The following is a 22,313-nucleotide window of genomic DNA, read 5'->3' as shown; positions in this document are numbered from 1 at the left end:
GGCCCCCCGTACGGAAAAGAAAACGTTCATTCCCATCACCTGTGTACACGGGGACACACTGCAAGTTCCGGCGCGACGTGTCCACATCTCGGCCAGGCCGGGGGCCTGGCCAGTGGAAGTCGGACTGGTGAAGGACCTCCCCGTGCCAGTCCTGTTGGGAAGGGATTGGCCAGGTTTTGACCAGCTACTCGCCGCCGCCACTCAACCGGCCAGCCCCAGAGGGAACCGCCAACAACCCCGGCAAGCCCGCAAGCCACGGACCCGCCCGGCGTTGCTGGCCTCGGATAGCGGAAGAGAAGGTGAGTCCCCCTCCCAGAGCTCTAACCTGTTTTTTGATGTTTTTCAACAGGTCTCGAGAGGGGGCTCGTTCGCCAGGGCCCAAAAAGACGATGACCGCCTTAAACACTGTTGGCCGCAAGTGCGCGTTATAGAGGAACAGGATGTGCGGCCAGGGCCACATCCTCTCCCACATTTTGTTGTAAAAAATGGCCTGTTGTACTGTGTCGCCCAGCGGAGGGAGGAGGAAACTGCTGTTGGTGGTGCCAAAATCAAAGACTGAGGCAATCCTAGAGCTGGCACACTCCCATCCAATGGCAGGGCACCTCGGAGCCGCCAACACAGCCCAACGAATCCGAGACCGGTTTCACTGGCCGGGTCTCGAGGCGGACGTGAAACGGTTCTGCCAGGCCTGCCCAACGTGCCAGCTAACGTCGCCTCGCACTCCTCCTCCCAGTCCTCTCATCCCGCTACCCATCATCAGCGTGCCCTTGAGCGCATCGATGGACCTTGTGAGAGCGTTGCGAAATCCGCCCGGGGACACGAACACGTGCTGGTTATTGTCGACTACGCCACCCGTTACCCCGAGGCGACCCCTCCGAAGGCCACGGCGAAGGCAATCGCCAGGAGCTGTTCCTTCTCTTCAGCCGGTCGGCATACCGCCGAGATCCTGACCGATCAGGGTACCCCCTTTATGTCCCGGCTAATGGCTGACCTCTGCCGGCTGCTGCAGGTAAAACAGATAAGGACTACGGTCTACCACCCACAGACGGACGGACTGGTTGAGCGATTCAACCAGACCCTCAAACAGATGCTCCGGCGCTGCGGTGGCGGAGGACAGGCGGGACTGGGACCTGATGCTGCCTTACATACTCTTCGGCATCCGGGAAGTTCCCAAGCCTCAACGGGCTTTACACCCTTCGAGCTCCTCTTTGGCCGACAGCCTCGGGCCTCCTGGATGTCGCCAAGGAGGCCTGGGAGCAGCAGCCGGCAGCCCATCGCATCGTCGTGGAGCACGTCAGGAGATGAGGACCGGATAGACCGCGTTATGCCATTAGTCCGGGACCACTTATGTAAAGCCCAACAGGCTCAACAGCGACACTACAACCGGGCAGCCCAACCACGGGAGTTCCAGCCCGGTGACAAGGTCTTGGTCCTCGTTCCCACGGCAACCTGTAAGTTTCTGGCGACGTGGCAGGGGCCATACACCGTGATGGAGAAACTCGGCCCGGTTACGTATAGATTACATCAGCCCGGCCGACGACGAACCGACCAGCTCTACCACGTTAACCTCCTCAAGATGTGGAGGGAACGAGGGACAAGTCTCAGGCCTGACGACCACCGGTCCCGTGGTTGTCGACACCAACCCCCATCTTTCGGCTGCCCAGAAGGGGGAGCTCCAGCACCTGGTCGGTCAGTTCTCTGACGTGTTCTCCCCTCGCCCCGGGCGGACCCGCACCATCGAACACGAGATCCGGACGCCCCCTGGAGTTATCGTCCGGCAGCGGCCCTACCGGGTCCCGGAGGCTCGTCGGCAGGCTATTGAGGAGGAAATAAAACAAATGCTCAAGTTGGGGGTAATTGAGCCGTCTCGCAGCCCGTGGTCCAGTCCTATCGTGATGGTACCAAAACCCGATGGCACCCTCCGATTCTGCAACGATTTCCGCCGTTTGAACGAGGTCTCTGAATTTGACGGGTACCCCATGCCCGTGTGGATGAGTTGTTAGACCGACTGGGAAGGGCCCGGTACATCTCTACCCTCGACCTAACGAAAGGCTACTGGCAGGTACCCCTCTCAAAATCTTCAAGAGCTAAAACCGCGTTTTCCACCCCTAGCGGACACTGGCAGTACCGGACCCTTCCCTTCGGGCTACACGGGGCCCCCGCAACCTTCCAACGAATGATGGACGTCGTCCTCCGACCCCACCAGAGCTACGCCGCGGCCTATCTGAGACGACGTCGTCGTTCACTCAGAGACCTGGGAGGACCACCTAGAGCGGTTGCGGAGGGTGCTGTCCGAACTCCGGAGGGCTGGGCTCACAGCCAACCCCCGTAAATGTCACCTGGCGCTGTCGGAAGCAAGGTACCTGGGTTACCAAGTCGGGAGGGGCCTTATCCGACCCCAAGAAGACAAGGTAGAAGCCGTCAAGAACGCCCCGAGGCCCCTCACCAAAACCCAGGTACGAGCCTTTCTGGGGTTAGCGGGTTACTATCGTTGTTTTATCCCCAACTTCTCCTCGGTAGCCGCCTCCCTGACGGACCTGACCAGGAAGGGGCAGCCTGAGAAGATAAAGTGGACACCGAGACAGAAGAGGCGTTCGAAAGATCAAGAAGGCGCTAACGTGGAACCAGTCCTCCGAGCGCCGGATTTCAGCTGTCCTTCCTGCTACAGACGGATGCCTCCGATCACGGGGTTGGGGGCAGTCCTCTCCCAAGTCCAGGAGGGCGAGGAGCATCCGGTCCTATACATCAGCCGCAGCTGTCCCGGCCGAGAAGAACTATGCGGCAGTAGAAAAGGAGGCCCTGGCCGTCAAGTGGGCAATCCTGGAGCTGCGGTACTACCTCCTCGGCCGGAAGTTCACCCTCCTCACTGACCATGCTCCCCTGCAGTGGATGGCCCGGGCCAAGGAAACCAACGAGGTGACCCGGTGGTTCCTAGCGCTCCAGGATTTCCACTTTGTGGTGCGTCACCGAGCTGGAGCGGCGAACGCCAACGCGGACGGGTCTCTCTCGGATCTGGGCAGCTTTCGCAGGTCTGTCAGGGTCACTCCCACCCAACCCCTGCTTCCCCTAACGGCACGATTCGTTTCAGGACCAGGACGACACTTAGGGGAGTGTGACGGCGTCCCCGAGCAGCCATCAGCGTCGTCCTGGTAACAGACGAGGAGCACCTGCATGCACTGGGTTACAGGCTGACCGGTCTCAGCTGTTGCTTGTCAGCAGGGCGGGATAAAAAGGCCACGCAGCACAGTGTCAGGGAGAACTGTCTCCATGCTAGAGATACTAACGGATCTTCTCTTATCCCGCAGAAAGCAGTGTATAGACCGGTCAGACGGCACCAGAGGACACGGATTCACCACGCACCTTAGAGAAGGGGAGAACGAAGGAAGAGGAAGAGAGAGAGAGGAAGCACGAGCACCTTCACGGCACGGACTGGCACAACCACCTACACTTCTAGAAGATTATTTGTTTTTTTGTTAATAAAACCACCCTCTGGGGTTTTTGATTTGAGCCCTCCTTGCTGTGTGTTTCTTCACCCCGTCACAATATATATAAATTAAAGCCTTGGTGTGAACATTAAAAGTCAAAAATATTCCTTTCTTCAGGTAAAAAAATGCAATATTCGCAAGTATTTTTTTAAAGCTTAACCAATCATGTTTGAGGACAGGACTATCTCACAGCAGATAGGGAAGTGCTTGGAAAACCTGTTTGAAAATCACACTCATTTTTGCCATTTCTGGTTGACAGTAGAGGCAAAATGTTCCCAAATGAAGGAATTCAGAACAGTACATGCTTTCCCTAACTCTGCTTCATCGTTTTCACGCTTTCAACATCTGGCCTGTCACCTCAATCACATCTGTACAGATTACTCACAGCGCTGATGCTGGTTGTTGAGTGATTAATGAGAGATCCGTATTCTCTCTGTAAATCAGCGCAAACTGGTTTGACCCGGTTTAAAAGAAAACTCCAGTCTGTCACAAACCTACAGCCGAACATCCCAGGAAATACTCTGGTGTTCTAGACGTACGATAAATAAAGTCTTATTGGTTTGTTTGGAAATCCAGTTCAGAAGTTGATCCAAATATTGGCCCGTCTTTCCAAGTTTCCAGCTGCCACGTAATAGAGTTGTGAGGAGATTATTCTCATGAAACAGCCTGATTAAAGCAAGGGTTCGGGAACGAATTAAATTTTTATAGTGTTACTTGTAAAACCAAATCAACTGGAGCTCTTATGAAAACATGTGCGCTGCAGTTGCGCATCGAACATAGTTTTGTACGGGCCAGACGACTGCAGGTGTTTTGCAGGATATCAAGGATTGTCAAATACACCCACGTGGTGAATTGATGGCGTATGGTTTCACCTGCTCTCTGTTCAGCGGGCCAACAAAAAATAACAAGCATTACCGTCCGAACCTGACCCGTTAAATGTTGAGAAATTTCACAGTCACTATATACTGTCTCTGTGACTTTGAAGTAAGACACTTGGATCAACTTTTTTTCAACTATACTGTCAAAATATTTAGACTTATACCAATCCCTACCCTAAAACTAACACTAACCCTACACAAAATGTATGTCTAAATCAATGATAGCTGATTAACAAGGGTGTAGAAGCACCTAACCCTGATCATAAGATGTTCCCAGAAAAATTATCCCTTAAATTTGATTGGTTGATTGGCATGTTGGTCCAGGAACGTCTATAATGAACAGCCACTATATAAATGAACGGAGATGTGAATGGGCTATAGCTGTAGAGGTACATCATCTTTAGCCTCTGGTCATCAACTGGACCTTTACATAGACTTACACATGCAGTTTTACAGTGTTTCAGTGCTGCTTACAAGGGTCAAAGTTCACCTTGTTCACTTGTACACTAGCGCAGTCCAGCCCACTGTTTGGGTCTTTTGAGTTTGTTCAAGTTAGACAAAAATCTGCCCCTAATTTATGAGATAAAGTGTTCAGTTTAGAAGTAAATGTGTTATGTAGTTGAAAGCTTTTAGAGAATTAACAGTAAGAAGAATTACACATAAAAATGAATTGTGCAAAGTATTTATTCGGTTAATGGCAGAATATACATTGTGAAAAAAAAAAACTAACAATGAAATAATAAAGTGAAAAGTAAGAATTGTCTCACTGCAATTATCACTTTGAAAAAAGTAAAATGTACAATAATTTTCACTTTTCATACATTTCTAATAAATTTTACGGACTTGAAATTTCGAAAGTTGAAAAGTTGAATAGTATTTTCTTGTAAAACATACTTCAATAATCAAATAATTATTTATTACCTCTTGTTTATGTTATATTTAAAAAGCCATGTACTTTTAGGCTAAAATAATTTATTAATATTATTCATAATATCATTTAATATTTATTTTTTCATTTTAAAGGAAAAAGTGCATAATCTCCTGCATTCCCACATTTTTATTGTTTTGGCAAACACTTATCATAATATATATTTACTCTGTATTTAGAGTAATTCATTTGTTGTTTGGGCTGCATGACTGTAGCATTGCCAGCACGATACTCTCCCAGAAACATTTTCATAAACTTCTAGCAACCACAGCGATTTTTACAGTATTTTTACAAGTAAATAAATGCATCTCTTGTTCCTTTTTTTAAACAGTCACAACTCTCACAAGAGCGCAGTCATGTCACATTGCTTCATGTTATAAAAACACTTCGTATTAAATGAGCATTGCTTATCAAGTCTTTATCACAATGGATTGTTTTGCTTTTGCTTAAAATAGAGTTGGAGAAATGATTATGTGTGTGTTTGTATTGCTCTCTGATCATATGTTTGTTTTAGACGTTCGTCTTCCTGGTTTTGTTATCACAAATCATAGATTAGCATAAACAGATCACTGGACATCATCCCTTGATACTCCCTGATAAATAAAGATATCCGGGAAGCCCTAAATTTACTTGGCAAGACAGCAACGATGGCTCTGTAAAAAAAAAAAAAAAAATATATATATATATATATATATATATATATATATATATATATATATATATATATATATATATATATATATATATACATACATACATACATATATATACATATATATATATTTGCTTCACATAACGCATAGAAAGACAATTTTTGAGGAATTGTCACACAGTTTAAATGCTTGTTGCACTGTTTTTGAAATGTTGATATTAAATAGAAAGATTATCTGATAAATGAGTAACCTTTTGGTGTCCAAGACTTGTGTTGTGTCAGTCGTATACTTTTAATTTAATTTTTAATTTTAATATGGCTGTATGGAAAAAAAAACTGCGTCAAACCCCATCAGATGCATCAAAAATACTTCTTTTGTGATGCACAGAAAAGTAATAGCATGCAACGTGAGGGTGAGTAAATGATTTTAGTGATGCTTTCGGTCTTTATTTATTTTTTTGCCTTCATTTTCAGTTGAAGACCTACCACAGCTTCTCTGAAGATACGATCTGATATCCTGAGGCATTGCCAGAAAATACTGAAACCCAACAACAGGTTTCTGCTGAACTGGTTATGGAAATACATGGACATTACCAAACGTAGAAGGACAACAATTGAGATAAGGCAGATTAGTGATTCCTTGTCATCAGCTTTTTTTAATATACATTTTTTTCAGATTCTCCCTCGAACTGTTTCTTCTTAATGCTAATACGGTCACATTCTACCAAATCCCATTACCAAGTTAAAAAGCCATTGTATGGTGTAACGTTAGTACGGAATAACCAAAGTCAACTGACCATATAAACAGTTTAAAATGAGTAGTTTGTATCAGGATATCAAGGAAATGCAGTCTGAATACAGAATTTCAGGGTCCCTAGTCATTTGCCTTGTTTTTCTCCCCACTGGGCCAGTAAAAACACGAAGGAGCGATTTGGCCTTTTATTTGAGCCACTGAATATATAAATTCATCACGCTTGGTTTAAAGTATGTAAGAGTTTGTTGGTGCATTTTCTGTTTTTGCATCAAGCCTGTGTTGCTTAAAAAAGGCTATTCTGGAGATCTGCGCTGTATATCAGTGCCGTTTCATTTTTGCAGCACAACTGGAATTTGGAAATAATTTCAATATTTTCCTACACTACAGTAAGGCTGCAGATGGACATGGGGAGAATAGCTGTCCGAGCAAACGTTCCTTGGTCGTTATCAGCTGCTGAGAAATAATTCACAGCTCAGCTATCTCAATATTAGCATTATATTGATAAAGGCTTTTAACACCCTGGTGCATACAAGGAATGCTTAAAAAAACAAAAAACTGTATGTTGTTCTTTCATCTGATGAACACAAAAGATAATATTTTAAAGAATATTGGTAACCAAATATTTGCTGGTATTTCATTATTTTTTGGTATTCAATATATCATTTACAAATGTTTGTGTGAACTATACCTTTAAAATTTGCCTATGAAAGTAGTAAATAAACGGCAAAGGCATCTTTCAGTAACTTTGGCTATTATTTCTCAAATTTATTATTCATACAAATAACATAATTTCTCTTTACACTGTGTGAAAACCATCTTTCACTAGTTGGACATGTGTAAACAAGATGCTATTTTTATTATTGCTTTTATTTAGTGTTTCCTCCACAGTATCTACTATACAGCATATACAATATATATATATATATATATATATATATATATATATATATATATATATCTTTAGATTTTTTTAAGGGCACTGCACTGCTGAAATGTGTTTAAAGCTGGTACAAAAAGATACAAAGCTGGCACTGGTACAAAAGCTCAAATATATGTCTTATTTATCCTATTTACCCCTATTAGTACCTTCAATGTATTGGTAACAAAGGTCAAAAGTTTAACATTTACACTTCCCTTACTGAAATATTCCCATGTTCAAGTGCTCACTGGGAAATGGTTTTAATCAGTAGCCTTTCCTGTCACACTGTTTTGTTCTCCTTTCAACCCCGATGTGTATGTGTGTCTGTCCATTAGAATATGTTTGTGTGTGTGTTCTTAGGGGATGGTGAGAGAAATATGCATTTGTTGGCCGTGACCCAAAACACACAGGCATCTGTCAACACCTCAATCTCCAGTGGGTTAATGGGGTTGCTCTTTTACGTAACAACTGACCATGATCTGCACAGCCTTCAGTGAGCTTCAAACGAGATTGATCTTATTTTAAATGAAAGCAAATCGACTGAATTGAAAAGCTGCATTTAAAGCAATTAGCTTTTATCATAAATGCATAAAGGATTTGGAGACGTTTACGATGATTCTAAACAGCTAACATTTACGAAAGTTCATTTTATAAAAAAGATTTGCATTTTGCAGTTAAACTACAGTTGAATTAAAAACTCATTACAAGTCTAGGCTCAGTGAATAACAAAAGAAACGTTTTGTAATTTAAAGTTTCAGATAAAAAAAGGATTGGTCTCTGTTTTAAGCTGACCCTTTATGCTGGTCCTTTTCCAACACATGACCAGCATAAATCAGCAAACGACCATCGTAAACCAGCAAAGGGCCATCTTAAACCAGCAAAGGGCCAGCTTAAACCAGCAAAGGACGATCGTAAACCAGCAAAAGACCATCGTAAACCAGCAAAGGGCCAGCTTAAACCAGCAAAGGGCCAGCTTAAACCAGCAAAGGGCCAGCCTAAACCAGCAAACGACCATCGTAAACCAGCAAAAGACCATCGTAAACCAGCAAAGGGCCAGCTTAACCCAGCAAAGGACCAGCATAAACCAACAAAGGACCATCTTAAACCAGCAAAGGGCCAGCTTAAACCAGCAAAGGGCCAGCCTAAACCAGCAAACGACCATCGTAAACCAGCAAAAGACCATCGTAAACCAGCAAAAGACCATCGTAAACCAGCAAAGGGCCAGCTTAACCCAGCAAAGGACCAGCATAAACCAACAAAGGACCATCTTAAACCAGCAAAGGGCCAGCTTAAACCAGCAAAGGACCATCTTAAACCAGCAAAGGGCCAGCTTAAACCAGCAAAGGACCAGCATAAACCAACAAAGGACCAACTTAAACCAGCAAAGGACCATCTTAAACCAGCAAAGGACCAGCTTAAACCAGCAAAAGGACCAGCTTAAACCAGCAAAGGACCATTGTAAACCAGCAAAAGGACCAGTTTAAACCAGCAAAAGGACCAGTTTAAACCAGCAAAGGACCATCTTAAACCAGCAAAGGACCAGCTTAAACCAGCAAAGGACCATCTTAAACCAGCAAAGGACCAGCTTAAACCAGCAAAAGGACCAGTTTAAACCAGCAAAGGACCATCTTAAACCAGCAAAGGACCTGCCATGCAGTTTGTGCCATAATATTTCTGGTGGCTTAAAATATTAGTTCACACAAAAAACAACATACAATTGATTAAATGCAAATCAGCCAGTGGCTACTGACAAAAACAATGGGGGTGAGATGTAGATGTAGATGTATTATGATCAGACCATTCTGTGCAAGAAACCCAACATTAAAAAAAAAAAAAAAAACAACTTTGTCTTTCTCTCTATTTAGTCCTTCTCTTTCTAGCTTGTACTTGTCTGGAACAATGCCTAAAACTTGATATTACAGGTACTTCCTGTTTCTGTTTTCCGCTTTAAGAAGAATCGCTTTATGTATGCCCCAGTTGTAACTCGGTTTGGATAAAAGTGTCTGCAAAATAACTAGATGTAATTTATGTATGTTCACTGCATACTGATCCACGGTTCAACTGTTTCTCATTTATTAGTGTCCAGAGGACTTTTGGGTAGACCTTTGCTTGGAAATTTGTTGGGGTTTTTTGTTTGTTTTTGTTTTTGCAATGATTTGTAAGATTTGCACAGCAATTACATATTAGCAGGTCACATATCAAATCATCAGTATAATTAGTGACATAAGTATCATTATTCTTGATAGATAGTTATGGACAGTTCACTAGTATCAAAAGAAATTAGGCCACCTATCAAAATTAGGTCCGCTTAGAACCCCATGTGATCCCTAAATAAATACATAAAGATATAAATGTAAAAACGTATAGCTTACTATAGTGCATAATAGAACAAATTAGTGCATAATGAAACTAATTGAATGTCATTTCTTACACTTGATTAACTTTTAATTAATACATAAATGTACTAAAATCCTTTTTAAGTGAAAATTAATAAGTTTGGTTTGACATCAACACTTAGTTGAACACAAAAGTAATGAAAAATGATTGTGAATATGTATGTAAGGTCAAAATAAGCTATAAAGCTAACCTGTATGCTATGCTAGTACATAAGTTAACGAATACAGACATTAATTATCATTGTAACGTAGTTTAAACAGCATTTCTTATAACATGGAATTGTAATCGGGCACTAAAGAGAGTGCCTATTAAAAGTAATTTGAGCCAATGGGATCGCTTGGGGTCCTAATGGGACCGGATTTCAAGGAATTGATTGGTTCATACCATGAAATGTAACATTTAACTACCTAAAACATCGGTGTGCTTTTTAAAGACTAAATATGTATTACAAATTTATGAAAGGTTGAACACAGATTCCAATATAACAGTATAAGCTGAATGTGTATTGTGATTTAGATGCTAAGAGCAGGAAGCCCAAGCCCTGAGACAGTTATCTTTTGTCTTTCAGTTCTTGAACATTTGGTAGGTGTCCCAAATCAAGTGTGCTCTCTAGCACCTATGCCTTTGAATGACACTTGGATGCTAAATAGGTCAAGGATCGGGAAAGTTCCTGTTCTGCATCTGCATACTTTTGTTGTACTGGTCTCCACCTCTATGTACTCCTCCCCCTTGAACCATATAAACTTCACTGTGCTAGGTGTTTAGTTAAGATTTTTTCCTTGGAGATTGCTTGACGATTTTCTTAAAGATTTCTTGCAGATGACTACAGCAACGAAATGAAAACCAACTCCTGCTTTACCAAGAATCTCCTTTTCAAAAAGAAGCTAAAAAAAAAGTTTCCAACATATTCAAACATTTTTAGCATGATACCGATGCATAGGCAAGATAAGACGGCTATGCATCTGTCTGGAAATGATAACCACAAGCGCTCATTACTTGTGTAACATGCTGAAATAATCAAAAACCAAATTTGCCCTGCCAGTAACACGGAGGCTTTTGATGATTTACTAAAACCAATCGTATCACAGGAGACTTATGTAATATGGCATGCTATTATCAGCTGTTATATTCTTCTTGCTGGGAGGCATTCTCTATGATCTTTATGTAGTGTAGTGGAGCGCTGAAGGTCTCAGACCTGAGGGATAGTGTTCAAAAGGGACGTTTTTGTCCCTTTACGTTACTCGGTATTTATTGGCGCTCATAAGAATTACGTGGATTAAAATCAATCAAATCTATGCACACCAAAACCTAAAAGATCTTGATTAATGTATGAAAGAAACTGATAAGGTATCATACAGTAAATAGAAATGCAGGACTGATCAATAATTTTATCGTAATAGCCCACGCTTCAACTCTTGCTCACTTTTTCCACGTCCGGAAGGGTTTTGGAGCAAAGGGACTTGAGTCACGGAGAACAAAAAGCAGCTGCTAAGTACTTTTCCATGGAAATTTGCTGCTTTTTTGCTCGAGTGAAAGATTTGTTTAGCAATTATACATCAGCAGGTCACAGTGATGCCGTATCATTAGTGAGACGTGTATCGGTATTCTGCCTTTAACAGATTCGATTTAGCAGTTCATCATTTGAGAAGGTTTATGCTCCTATCAGAGATCAAGCATGAGCGCACTGAGCCAAAAATAAAGTCAGAAAGAGTCAATAATCGCGTTAGTCTCACAGTGGGAGGTTATTGTGGGTAAGAATAGAGTTTTTTGTGTCTTGATTATTAAGACTAAGAGAATCCATTGAGACCGCAGATGAGGTATTAGATAATGATGAGGCTGTTTATGAATCTGTCAGTCTGAGAGCGTTTTTTTCTGCGTTTGAAACTGTGCGAGTGAATCAGAATATGTGTGTGTGTGTGTGTGTGTGTGTGTAAGAGAAACTAGAAACAAGTCATTTAGTTCTTCACGCTTTAATATATTAAACACTCAAACATTTCATCGAAGCCTAAGGGTCTGGATGACTTTTTGGGAGGCTGATCTTTCACAAAATGCACCTTGATGTTTTTCCATCTGATCCTGGACTGTAGATTTTGGAAACAGAGTCATAGGCATTAAGTTGCTCTATTTGGGATTTCTAATAATATTATATATGTGTCCTCACCGCTATGACCATGGCATGCTGTTAATTACAAAAGAACTTTTTACAAAACAAAAGCATGTTATTTTAATAGTGTTTATGTATTATTATAGTATGTGTTCATGTTTTGAATTAGCCCTTATTTTCATATTTTATTTTTTAAATTTAAGTTTTAGTCATGTCATTCAGTTCGGGAATGCAGTAATTTTTAAATAGTTTTTTTGTATTTCCATTTAACCTCTTTATTTTTCAGTCATTTTTAAACATTTCATTTAGTCGTTTAGGCAGCATTTTAGATTTAAAAGTTTTTCATATAATAAATGTTTTCATTTATTTATTTAAAAATATATTTTATTACGTATTTTGTGCATTTTATTTATTATTAAGGGATACAAAATATTTTTAATAATGAAAATATTTTATAGCAATTTTTTTAGCATTTGAATTCAATAATAATTCATCTTTTCATTCATCTCTTCCATTCTAAATCGTTTTGACAGCATAATTTATCATTTAAATAATTTCATTATTTATTTCCCTTGTTTCTATTTCTATTTTAGATGTTTTTATTTGATTAGATCTTTTTATTTCTTTTTGCTCTCCATTTCAGCATTATTGTAATTCAAATTCATAGTTTAGTTGACAGTAACACAAACCACTGCACTGGAATAAATGCTAGAATACAGATTTTTTTAAAGTATAACCACGAGACTTTAAACTGTTTACTAACCTATTTTGTGTAGAATTACATGCAATTTTCAACTCTTGTAACGATCTGCTCAACAATAACAAAAGGGTCTGATTACTTACTGTAAATGAAAATCCAGACACAGAAGTATTATTATTATAGCAGAGGATCTAAAACAGTTGTTCCAAAACAATGCTAAACACATAAAACACATTTATGAAGGCTTTAAAAAAATTGTCACTTGAAAGCATATTGTCCCACAGACTTCCATTTTAAATGCAGTTGTTTTTTAAAAGAGGGACATTCCTTCGAGACTGATACGACACTCAGATCATCAGCTTCAGACTGGTCTAAGAGGCCAATGAAACATTTAACAGGACATTAAAGCGAGAGTTATAGAGACTAAACCAGAAGCCCACGCTGGAAGCTTCAGGAGGCCGTAGCTCCTCTCAGAGGCCGCTTTATGAATCCTCATAGTCATAAATCGGCGGTTATTTCTGGTAGCTGTCATCAGAGGCGTTTGGAGCCGCCTCTGGCATGACTTTATTTCAAGGATGGGTTGTTTATCGCGGCGCGGCACAGCTGATTAACCTGCTCGGATGAGTTTATCGTTCAGGGTGCTGAAGGAGATTTGTGAGCTTGTGTGTTCACAGATATCGATGCCGTCGCCTTTTGCTGATCCTCAAGGGCGTCTAGCGCGTAATGCACTCAAGTGTCTGTACGTGGGTTGGCTGATGAGTTTGCAGTGCCTTTGGGTGAATGGTTTCTACATTTCCACAAACAGAACAAAGAGAGGCATGAAGAGTGGTTTCGTTTCACAAGCGCGGTGCTTCCTTTAGTACGCTTCGCTTGTTTGATACTGGCCTGTAAAATAAACTACACTGTGTTTTTGTCCATTTTAAATGAAGTGTCTGGAATATAGTCATCTGTAAGACACAGCATAAAGGACTTAATGTCAGTGTACATTTAATAAAATAACCTATTTATTTTCGTATTAAATATCATAGCAGTAAAAACTATTTTAAGCATAGCAAACGCTATGATTTATATTATGCATGTATTTTGAAAATATTATAGATTATAATAATTACCTATTTAATTTGTATAATAAATAAATAAATATAACAAAATAACATTCATGTATATTTGTATATATGTTTATATTTAAATATACCAATTGTTTGTCAGTAAATAAGTATTTTGATTGTAACAAATGCTATGCTTTTATTATTTTAGTTTAGTGCTGTCCAACTATGAATTATGATTGAATGCATGTATTGTTTACGTGTGTGTATACTGTGATATTTACTATGTATATAAATACAAACACATGTATATTTTTAAGAAACATTTTATTTTTATGTATTAAATGTATTTTTATTTATTTAAAATATAAGAATATAAATAAATAAATGTATGTACATGCATGTATATATATATATATATATATATATATATATATATATATATATATATATATATATTATAACATCCATATGTTTTTTGCTTTATGTGTGTTTATTTATTTATTTATTTATTTAATGAATAGCTTATTTATTATATGCATAACATGGTCAGCTCTGTCATGTTTTCCTTTTTACGTCACAGGCTGCTGCTTTTTGCCTTTTTGGTGCCAAATATGCGATTTCCGCTGGAGTCTATTGATTGCACAAAGCAAAACGCAGTTCTTTATAAGGAAATCGCTCTTAGAAATCAGACTCAGAAAGCTCAGTTGCTTCCACTCAACAATCACGCGACATTAGCAAAGATATGTCATTTATCACACTAATCGCGAGCCACGCACACAGTGGCATATTCTGACTGTGCAGTCCAAAGCATGAGTATAGTGGCACAAACTTTTATTCCAGTCCAGTTTTTTATCCCAGTCAGTCGTGCTGTTTATTTCCCGGACAGGTCCAGCCAGTGTCACTTCACATACAGCCATTGTTTGACACTTAACAGTCCCAATTCTCAAATGTTTACCTTGGTTCCACAAAGCGAAAACTTTCCCTTGTGAAATACCAGCTTGCTCAATATATCTGCGACGGGGTGAAATCATTTTCTGCCGTTGTAATAGTTTTATAAAGCTCGTTTGTTGTAGTTGTTTGTGCGTGTGAATCTCTAATCATGCTTCGGGTTTTAAAGCCATCGCATTTGTTCCGGTTGTATTTCCTTGCTCATTGTCCCACCGAGGTTATATTTTCAGATCGAACATCCCAGGAGGAAATATGGATCGCCAAGATGCTGCACATCAAATGTTCAAACGTCAAGCTCTTTTTTTATTCTCTGAGCAGATTGCTTTAGGCCAGGTTTCCATCTGCTTCTCTGATGCCCGCGCGTCTGAAGGTCTTTTTAAGGTACGTCACAGAACGCTTTTGGTTTTTAGTTTATCGTTTGCTTTTATGTCATTCCTAAAAAGTTTATCTGAGTTTGAACTGAGCAGGATTGTTGAAAAAAAATGAAACGTTTAATGTTGTTTTAGTCTAATTGGGGGAAATGTTTAACATGCTGGTAAAGCTCATAATAATCCTGATCAAATATTTAACATTTCAAACATGTATTTATTGACCCTGCTATATGCGCTTTTACAGTTCAGGTAATATTTTAACATCTATTTTCTTGTTTTATTACATATTTAGAGAACCAGAGCATGAACAGGGTGGATGTTTCATCTTATATATATATATATATATATAACTCTCATATAAGCGGTATTAATATTGTTGTTTTACCAAATAAATAAATATATATATATATATATATATATATATATATATATATATATATATATATATATATATATATATATATATATATATATATATATATATATATATATGTATTTTTAAGCCCCATACCTTTTTTATTTTCCCCATTTAAATCAAATCAAACTCTAAAATGATTTGCCAGCATCACGATTAATATAAATTCACATTTAAAACATTGCTCCTGAATACTTTTGCAAACGTTATCCGGTACACAATCGCACAGTTATCAGATGATCACAGAAACATGGGCACTCAGGTATCTCATTATTTCCTCTCATAAGACAAACGGATGAGCTAAATTTCCCAAGTGGCGAATTTTGTGGGCCTAAAAGCCGATGACATGGTGATATCTGGTCGTTCATCTTCGGGACTCTCCTCTCCAGAGACCAATGAAATCATTAGTCACTGCAGTACTTAGTCCATTTACAGCTTTTACTGAAAAACAAATCAAACCTGCAGATGCGGCACATTGGTTAAAGCCTGGGGCTGGAAGTCAGAAGAACGCCGGGTCGGATCTTCACGGGGACCGAGCTGTCATCCGTCAACCGTGCTGAAAAACACCTCACCTCTTGTTGCTCCAGAGATTCAATCCTGGGATAAATGCTGTGACACTTGCTTTGGGAAGCGTGTAATTAACCGTGCATGATTCTAGCTTCAGGTCGCAAAGCACTTAATTCCAACACATTTCTCCTGTTCCTCCACTTTCATTTCCTCTCCGGATCCACTTTGGATAAAGCCGAGCGTCGGATAGATCTCACAGACTTAATGACCCGAGGAAAGTGCTTGGGTGACGGCCTGCAATCTTGTGGTGCTGTGTGAAGACGTGCTGCGGTCAATCAGCGCGACCAGAGCCTCCGCAAATGCCTGATGTCAGCAAACTGTAGGAAGATGTTTTCGCTCAGACGTTGCTCTTCAGTATGAGATCTCAGTTATGTTTATATGAAGTATAACTTTGTAGCAAGATTTTTTTCCCCCTGAAATTCCGTTAATAAATCAGAACGAGCCCGCTGCTGATATTGCTATAATGTGAGACCTCTTTGCAAACTTTGGAAGAGATGTTTTCTCAAGAACAAACATCTGAGAAGCAAGAGACGTGGCCAAAAAGTAATGCATTACTTTAATTAGCAGCTCACGTTACTCCCAACACTGACCTTATGGTTAATGGAAACGTTCTGAAGATGAATGAATTAATGTATTTATTCTCATTTGTTTGCTTGTTTCTTCAGTGCAGCACTAACAGAGCATGGCGTCAATTAAGAGAACACGTAAAATGCAGTTATTTTAATTAAAAGGGTCTGCTAAATGTACATATATATTTTTCTTTGCCGTTGGAGGACTATTTTGTAGCCTTATCCTTCTCCTGAAGGCTACAAGAAAACATTAGACCTATATTCTTATCTAAGCCATAACTTCATGCACTTCTCGCTCCGGAAAGCCCCCCGGGAATGGTGGGAAATCAAATTCTGGTGCATGCTCCATTATAACAGTCCAAGGTGTTCTGCAGTCCTTTCCACAAGACCACAATTGCCTATGGTGAAAACAAAAACACAAGATGGCCTGATGTGTGCCAGATGACTGTGCCGAAAAAACAAGTGTTGAGCCGACACTAAAAAATATGTCCAGATGCACATTTTTGGCTTGCATTTGAAACGGAAACTGCCTCTCAGGGTCAACTTTGTCACAAACTATCGTTTACGTCCAGCAGACACAAGTCTCATGGAAGCAAAACTCTAAAGCAATGCCAAAGCTAATAAATGGGGGAAAACAGACACCACTGGGGGATGCTGTATATGGTCAGATATAAGATGTTTCATGTTGTGCCGGTCTATATTGGAGTGTATTTACACTAAGTGCAAATAGTCGGCCTTATTAGCAGAGGCTATTTACACTAAGTGCAAACCTCTAAAAAGCACCTCTCTGGATGTCGAATGGATGCAAAGTTTTTGACAGTTTTGATTTGCATTTCTTTGACGCAGTCGGTTTGATGTCTCTTCAAGACGCCCGCTTCTTGTTTAGCCTGTTATGGCCGTAAGCAGCACGAAAAACAACTTTTGTTCAAATTCTGAGCGTATTATAAGCCATTTGGCCAAGAAAGTTTGCTAATAGGACCTTCACCTCTTTAGTTCATCTTGATCTCACGATCAAGATCCTTCGTAATCAGTAAACTTCTTATTTGGCTTCATTGTGTTAAACGTTTAGCGTGCATGGAAAATAACCCAGCGTTTAGAGGTTGGTGAACGCAGTGGCCAATCACAGGTGTTCAAGAAATCAACAGACACAGTGCGTCTCATCTTTCGTATGTTTCGCCACAGTTTCAAAGACAAATGTCCACCGAGTGATGCTAAACCACAGGTTCGATACGTGAAGACCGGCATTTTTATGTGTATTTATATAGGTGTGTATTCAAAATTTAAGTATCCATGGACTAATTGTTAAAGCTCTATCATGTTGTTAATATGCCCCACACCAAATCCAACCCTAAACATACCCCAGAGTGTCAAGAAATGCAAAACCGATATAAAAATACATTGATTGATGCAACCGTGTCATTTCAGTTTCCTTTTACACAGATTTGAACTGTTTTGTCAAACAGTAGATTTTAATACGTGAGCTACCGAACAAACCCACCGTCTATTAAAACACATCGATATGTGTGACGCTAACGCTAACGCTTACCAGCATATTGATATTGTTCAAGTCACATGGCGCCCTTCAAGTAATTGTGCGAAAATTGCGCTTTATTAATGAAAAGTCTGTGTGAAAATGAATAAAAGGCGTCAGAGTTTTACTGGCTCTGTGTTCGGTGATACGTTACTTGTTGGTACGCATTTTGTGTCTCACTAAAAGCGCACTCCAGGCACGCTTTATGCCATGAAACCAGGTAGGTTTTAACCGAGGAGCTTTTGACTGTGTGGGAAAATGCATGTTTGGCGAGGAGCGAGAGAAAGCGTGGCGTCAGTTGCGTGAGATGGCGGCCCTGTTAAATAGCAGTAAATCCTGATTATTACGTCGTGTAAATAGAACCCATCAATACTTGCACACAGTGTAAATGGCATATTGCTAAGAAAATACGCCATTTTCACTTAGTGCAAACAGCGTCTCATTGTTATTTGCTCTTAGTGTAAATAGCCTCCGCCGCTATATGCTCAGTGCAAATATCCGTTGCCTACAGGGGCGCAGAAATGAGCGGGACAGCAATGTAATGTTACTTTTCTTTATTTTCATTTTAAAGTCTAATTGACAAATTGTATTTATGTATTTTATCTCTTACTTTTAAGCAAATACACTGTTGGCCAATCATGCCTACCAGTAATTTGCATCATGTGATATTATTTTCGTGTATTTTCTTATATTTACTTTCAATTGCAATCACAGATGAGGCAGATATGTGCTGTAATGAATGCTAGTTATCACTGTGTTTGTTACCTGACGACTGGGAAAAACACACACGAACCACATGCTGTTGCAATCATGTGTTGAGAGAGAGAAAGAGAGAGAGAGAGAGAGGTGTTCAACATTAGCATCATGTGATTATTTCTTTCTTAGTGTTTAAAGAAGATGACGCAAGACCGACCAACCCTTTCATTCGTAATGGGCCGCTATTTGTTGTGCCTTTCCATATAGTGCCAAATTAGGCTAGTTTGTAAAAAAAAAGGTCAGTACCAGGAAGAGTAACGTGAAAAGGTCTTTTGTTAGGTTCACTTGATTGCTGTCATCCAGTTTTATTCTACACTAATTACTGATTTTTTGTATAGCCCACATCCCCTGGTATTTTTTTAAGTCTGTTGGGAATTGTTCTTTTATAGTCACAAAAGAAATGCTAAAAAAGTACCTCAGACATGCTCTTTCTTTCTCTACCCTCCCCATGTCCTTGGAACCAGTGGGGCCGGGTTCATGAAAACCTTCTTAGGACAGTCACAGAAGTTAGGAAATGTCAAAAGATAGAATTCAGGACACCGTAAGAATGTTCTGATTTCAGTTTTGAAAAAGTTCTTTAGAAGTTCTCATATATGTAACATGAACAGTTCTTGCTAAGACAATCTGATACAGTTAATCTAAAACAACTCGAATGTCTTACCTTTGGGGTTTTAAGATTAGGAAGTTATACACTGTAAAAAAAATATATATATATTATATATATATATATATATATATATATATATATATATATATATATATATATATATATATATATATACACTATTGTAATCTTTCTACTTAAAAAGGTGTTTAAATCAATGTGTTGCCATTTCTAAAAATGATTGGTGTAACTTTAACTTAATTTTAACTTTAATAGCAGTTTCTAAGTAAAATTTTCTCACTTTTTTTCTCAGGATAACTTTATGATATTTAAGAAGATTCTTTTCTAAAATTTTCAGTCTACAAAAATAAATATAATTGATAAAAGGCACCTATTACCCAAAATTAAAAGTTTGTGAGCGTAACGACACTACAATGATAAAAAAAAAAAAAAATACACCCACTACTTATTTTGTAATCCCCATTAAACCAGACATTCATTAGTTTCAGCCTCGGACTTCATTCCACACGTGCACACGGCAAACAAAAGCGGAAACACTTCGAGTCGTCTTGGATTGTTTGAATCGCTCGATTCGCGGGAGAAGTTTGCGTCGCGTTCTTTAACGTTCCATCTGGAAACTAAACTTTTGAAAACTATGTGGAATATTGGTGGCGTGGAATCTTTAAAACGCAGCGGTCTGTTATTGTTGTGACATTTCCACGGCCCGAACGTGACACTGAACGAACCGAGGGTGAGTAAATCACAGGAGTCATTTTTGTGTGCTGTCCCATTATAAAACATTCTATAAATCCGGTCCCATCTATCAAACCAAAGACAGTTAAAAATGGCTATATGACACCTTGAATGAGGCTAGAAATCCTATGATGTTAAACTGAAAGTCTGAGCTGTATATTATTTGAGTAATTGAAATGCTGCTTATTGATTTCACATTTGACGCTGTATATTTTCAGCTGACAGGTCCGTGGCGCCCTGTCCATTCACTCTCCGAGCTTAATGTGTCTAGAGACCTTGTGCTGCCTGCTGCTGCTGCTGCTGCATCTTACTCCAATATATAACGTCTATATGTTGATATCCATGATGTCCATAACCTCTACAACGTGGAAGTGATGCGCTGCCTGCTTAAAAATAACTGGGAATCATCTATGCGTAATCACATAGGCTACTCTACGCGCTCATGCTTAAAATATTAGACGCGTCTATGACGCCCCAGACACTAGGAGCATGCAGACGCGCGCTCACTTTGCTCTGGTGGCAGTGACGCGTCATATTTACAACGCAGAAGCAGCGGCTGCGGGTCTCGCGCACAGAGAGCTATAAATACAGGAGCGCGCGCGGGTCACTCCACAGTCCGCCGCGCGCTCTCGGCTTTATACACCTTTACATTATGCTTTCTCGGACTTTGAAGACCACAGCACCACTGACGCTAGTGAACATCGTTGTTTAGGCTGCAAAGACACTTGTAGTCCTCCTGGAATATTTTTTTTTTTTGGGGAAAAGTAAAAAAAGACTCGGACGATGGGAGTCTGATATCGCCTGTTTCACGGACTGCTTCTTCTTTCTTCTTTTTTTTTTTTTATATTGGGAAAAGATATAAAATGCAGATTTTAAGGTGAGGCGATCAGCATGGATGATAAAACTTTGCATGGCAAATATGTTCTCATTTTTGCATTAAAATAGACAAAGATGCGATTAGATACTCCAGAATATGTGTGACAGAGCAAATAAAATAATAAAGTAGCAGAAAAAGTAATAAATAAAGTAGTTATTCAGATTGCTATGATAATTATTGGCGAATAGAGACAAATTAACAAAGTACATTATATTTGAAGAGTTGATTTGAAAAACAGATTACTCCACTTTTAACTGTTTTCGAAAAACTATTTTTTTCATAACGCATTTCAGTTCATCTGTCAAAATGCAGTTGGGTTATTTTGATTAGGTCACAAAATGACAAAAAAAAAGACAGCTAACACTTTAAAACAATAAAAACGTGAAGAAGAAGAGTCTTGCTTTTGCTAAATAAATTGCTAAATCTTGCTATCTTGGTATTTTCAAACAGTTGTTTAGTTCTTCTTACAGAGGTGAATGGTCAGAAGTGTTGAAATTTCTCATGTACCCTACGGAAAGGAAATTGTGCAAACACAGTGTTCCTATTCACTAAAGTTTTCTAAAAGGTGTGTGGGTGCATCATTTCAGACCTCTGGACATAATTGCCCTCACTGAACGTTTGTACACAAAACAGGAAGGGATGTAATCACTCAAACACATTAACTGATTAAGCGGTCCCAAAAAAAAAACAGTGCTATTTTTACCCATTTATTTACAGGTTGTTCGCTAAAGAGGTGTTCCTAAACTCGCCCGCTTCTTAAATGAGCGCTTCTATGCTCTTTTCTCCGTAGACATGTATCTCTAAGCTCAACGGTGCTCAACCCACTATAGCCACGGAGATGTTAGCCGTCCAACACTACAACAGTTCAGCCCTGGATGTGAACGAAGGCTTCGGGAATCAGACCCAGCATGTGCCCGACGTGGCCCAGGTGTGCTGCAGGGAAAACCTGAACATCACCACCGACCCCACGGCAGCGGGCCTGTCCATGACCCTGGGCATCGTGTCCAACATCGTAGCGCTGATCATCCTGGCCAAAGCCTACGCCGGCTGAGGAAG

General features: G+C 40.0%; 2 pseudogenes; both read left to right on the top strand.

Moving 5' to 3' along the window:
* Nucleotides 1-22,313, top strand: part of LOC122341436 — an 82,641-nt pseudogene that overhangs the window by 40,452 nt on the left and 19,876 nt on the right.
* LOC122333795 overlaps nt 21,149-22,313 on the top strand; it is a 55,043-nt pseudogene continuing 53,878 nt past the window's right edge.

Source organism: Puntigrus tetrazona, chromosome 3 (genome assembly GCF_018831695.1).
Source record: "Puntigrus tetrazona isolate hp1 chromosome 3, ASM1883169v1, whole genome shotgun sequence".
NCBI lineage: Eukaryota > Metazoa > Chordata > Actinopteri > Cypriniformes > Cyprinidae > Puntigrus > Puntigrus tetrazona.
Note: the sequence above shows the minus strand (reverse complement) of the source record. Positions and strands in the feature narration are given on the sequence as shown.